Consider the following 4,251-nt stretch of genomic DNA (forward strand, 5'->3'; position numbering starts at 1 on the left):
ATCTTGTACCTTTGAAAAATTCAATAAGACATTTCATTTTAAATTTACACACACACACACATTAAACTTTGTACGTATGCAAAGCAATTGACGTTTTGGAAGTCAGCCTTACCCTTTGTTTAAAGGTTTAAATGCATATTGCAAATTTTAATGATGTGCCAATAAAAACATTTAAGTGTTTGCTATTCAGTAAAAAACAAAAATGGCAGCAGAAAAATGTTTCTAATACAACTCAAGTGATAAGTAAATTAATACTGATTTTATATGAGAGAACCATTAGCGCACACAAGGGGTGGGTTTTGGGGTTCAAACCCCCCCTCAAGCTAATAACCTCAAATACAAACTGTATCTTAAAGCTAAGAATCCAGCTCTCAAGCAAATTATAAGAAATATTTATTATAATTTCTGTTGCTTGAAAAAGCGCTTTGCTTTTGCTGTAAATTTTCATGAGGAAATGAATATACGAGCATTTTTTTCTTGAGAGCTGCAACTGATTTAAGAAATTTTGGTAGAAGAAAATTTCTTTTCCATTTCTCGTCCGTCGTTTTATATGAATTTTTCGTTTTTCTTGAGAGTTCAGTTAATTTTTTCGGTATTCGAAATATAAAAAAAAATTAGAAATCGTGAAAAATCACCATCTCTATCGAAAGCCAGAAACCAGAAATCGAAAAAAGGAACATAAAAGTGCAAAAATTCATGGAATCAATAAATTAATTATTACTGAGTCTTATTTAAAATTTTTTCTTAGGTACTTTTGAGAGTTGAGCGCATCTTGAGTTTATAGCACTTTTTATTAAACAAGTAGTTTTTAAGGAAAGAACACAACGGACTTCAATTCTTATATTCAAATTTAGGGGTACCGTTAATTTCTTCATGATCCAATCATCGGATCTCTAAACCAAATTACGGGACGAACCTTGAGGTACCATCTTTCTACAAAAAAATGATTATTGAAATCGGTTCACGTGGTCCAAAGTTACGTATTCCGGCGAATTGATAACCTCCCCTTTTTTTAAAGTCGGTTAAAAGTGTTTGAGTTCTGTTAATCTTATGTAAACAAAGTGCAGTTTATGAATTTTAAAACGTTTATTTATTTATTACATACTGTAAATAAAACTTGCATAAATATATTTTAAAGAGCGTATTATCTGAAGAAAATTTTCAGTATTTTCCGGTGATATATCTTCAGAAATATAAAACCCCCCCTAAAATATATTCCTGGGTGCGCCCCTGGAGAGAACAACAAATGTTAACTGATAAAAGTAGTTGCACTTCAGTGGAAAGTTGCTTGAAAACCGGCTTACTCCAAATGAAACTTGTCATGCCTGAATTGAACTCGTTTGAATACATACATTTGTATCTACGAAGATTTTTTATTAAAAAAGAGATAGCTTTTGGAGGTGACCCCTTGCTTATCACGTATGGACGCGAAACTCATATTCAAACTAGGCCTACCGATTTTATAGTTTATAATAAAGACAAACGTTTTTAACGAATACTTATATTGAGCACTTAAAATCGATCGGGTCAGTATCGAGAAAATTTATCGAATTCAATTTCACAAGCTTTTCTGTTAGTGCTCAATAATCTATCTAGATGCACCTGAAGTAGAGTACCTAACAAATGTTACTTTTCTGATACGTTCTAATATATGGTATGTATTTACATACGAGTAGATACAAAAAAGTAGCATTTACATATGCAAATACATATCGTGTAACAGGGCTCTTATATACATATACATACAATATTTATACATATGCATATACATACATTCTACAACTATGTATGTATGCGAAAAAAATTTTGTCGATGGTGGGTGTTATTATTTTATTCCATACATGTACAATGTACATTGTACACGGCTACACATGCGTACTCATAAATCCTACTTATTTCCCTCAGCTCTTTGCACATCAAGCCAAGGAGAGTTGAAGTTTGCGCGCGTCAGGCATGTTGTTAAGTATGAGTATGATAGATATATCTTATACTCAGTTTGATCATACTCTCTCTGATACATACCTACATAACTATGCAAGACCATCGAAATGGTCAACTACGCTATTCTGCTTTAATACATCATCAAGTCCTCGCTTCCCATCAGCATGATGCGCTGGGGTGTCAGTTACCTACTAAACTACTCTGCCTCAGAGTGGATGATTGGGACCAGCGACATTCATTGGACTCACAACATCGATCTTCGAAGCTCGAATAGGTGCCTCCCCGTGCCTCATGCCATGACCCCCTTCACGATGAGGCGGAAATGTGGGAGTCAAAACTTCTTATGGTAATATGCTTCCGCTAAGCAGATTCTGTTGGGCTTTCATAAAACAAACCTCCTCAACCATAACCTAGGTTACAGAACGATACCACTACGCCACGTTATGTGGCTGGTATGTAGCTGAGCATGCGCAATATTCATCCCTAGCCTAACTTTGGCCATGCTGATGCAGTAGGCTGAACTCTTACGGAACCGCGATTGATCCGGAGATAGTAGACATATCCCTAGCCTGAGGAATGGTCCGAACAACAGCACGAACCTCTCTGCACGCCCAATGAGCCCAACCATTCGACACCTCAAACGTTGTGGGCCCAGCCAAGGGTAACCGTACGCAACTTAAGAACCAGACTGGATGAGTTAGACGGGGAGGGCGAATGACAGCGAATGACAGCCAATGCTGCTAAAACAACAAACACAATTTTGCCTCGAAATCAATTTGACACTATTTATGAAAGTGACGTTTGGCAAGTGTGATTGAAGAAACTTGGGGATCTTGGCTTTAGAGAAGTTCGCTTAGGAGGAGCTAGACTGTAAAACAAATTTTCCTATACAACTTCCCTTCAAACTGTGGGACTCTCTCTAATTCAAACAAATTATAAACAATTGATAAAACACACACCAAGGTTTAGATATAAAATACAAACAAATATTTGTGTTCAAAAATCTAATACTGCCACTGCCATCTTGGACGGAGTAAAAGTATCAAGAATAAGAGTAAACTTTAAGGCAAGTGATAAATATAAAACTGTAAACAGCGCTCAACTAACAGAATACATTTTTCCGGCCTTTAGACACACTGAATGTATCGTACAAACAAATCGTAGAAACTAAATAGAGGAGAGTATTTTTAAACAGTTAAATATTTGTAATACTAATTTTAACGTTACGACAAAATAAACATCAACAGCAAGAGCAGCTGTGCAAAATGCGCAGAAAACGTGAATTATACAAACAATTGGAATGGCAAACAGGAACATTAATAACAGCAAACCAGAGGGAAAAGGGGACAATTATAAACTACATGTATAAATTAATAAATTAAGTAATCTCTCCTCGTTGATAATCAAAAGTAAAATAGAAAAGGTAAACATGTGAAGGGAACGGTAAAGCAAATCTTTTAGTATTGTAATGAGTAGGCATTTTGTTAAAAAAAAACTTGTTGTCCAACTAAGAAGTTCTTATTGGGCATAACACTCTTTACAAATTTGTATTATAAGCATCTGGCCACATTTTTTTTATATTTTTTTTTTTTTTACTCACCCGACATGAAATGCAACAGAATCGATGTAATCGGATACAATACTGGACTGTATGTAATATCTGGACAATCATAGCCTAATACATTCACAATACGATCGGCCACCGCGCGTCCGGTGCGAGTAAGGTGAAAGGTTAAACAGTGAGCGGGATCGACGAACGAGGGTAACATAATCGGGTTTTCAGAGAGCTCTGTAGTGCCGAAGACCTGTAATGAAGGAAAAGAAACATAAACCAAAAAGTGTATACTAGAACTGTATTGTTGTTACTTATAGAAATTAAGATGATAACGATCGACTATTTAAGTTGACTACTCTGGGTTAAGCAAGTCAAATGTAATTGAATTGAAATGCTCCCCCCCCCCCCCTACCCACTCACCTGATGCACCATGTCCCAGTAGAAACCATCCAACATATTCTGTTTCGTCTGATGTTGGGCGCATAGTGCTGGCCACAGTTGTGCACGTATGGGTGAGTTGATGGGCCATGAATTCTCTCGCAGAATACTCTTCACCTCTCGCTTTTTGCCTTGCTGGAGTAGTTGTTGGATTTCAGTGAAAGAACGCAAGGCTGGTTCTTTGCCTTTTAAGTAAACAAATAAATAATGTGGAATGCATTAATTAAATGTATGGCTAAATTTTTTGATTGTGGCCTATTTAAAAGACTAAGGGCCGTTTTCTAATGTAAGCTGTAAAGTGGCCTTTACTAACAGGG

At 36.2% G+C, this 4,251-nt stretch overlaps 1 protein-coding gene across 11 annotated transcripts in view; it reads left to right on the top strand.

Annotated features, from left to right (window-relative positions):
* LOC118741400 (GTPase-activating protein skywalker) overlaps positions 1–4,251 on the top strand; it is a 223,776-nt gene that overhangs the window by 187,502 nt on the left and 32,023 nt on the right. The gene's annotated exons all lie outside the window — the stretch shown is intronic.

Source organism: Rhagoletis pomonella, unplaced genomic scaffold (genome assembly GCF_013731165.1).
Source record: "Rhagoletis pomonella isolate Grant_MI unplaced genomic scaffold, Rhpom_1.0 Rhpom_scaffold_00006, whole genome shotgun sequence".
NCBI lineage: Eukaryota > Metazoa > Arthropoda > Insecta > Diptera > Tephritidae > Rhagoletis > Rhagoletis pomonella.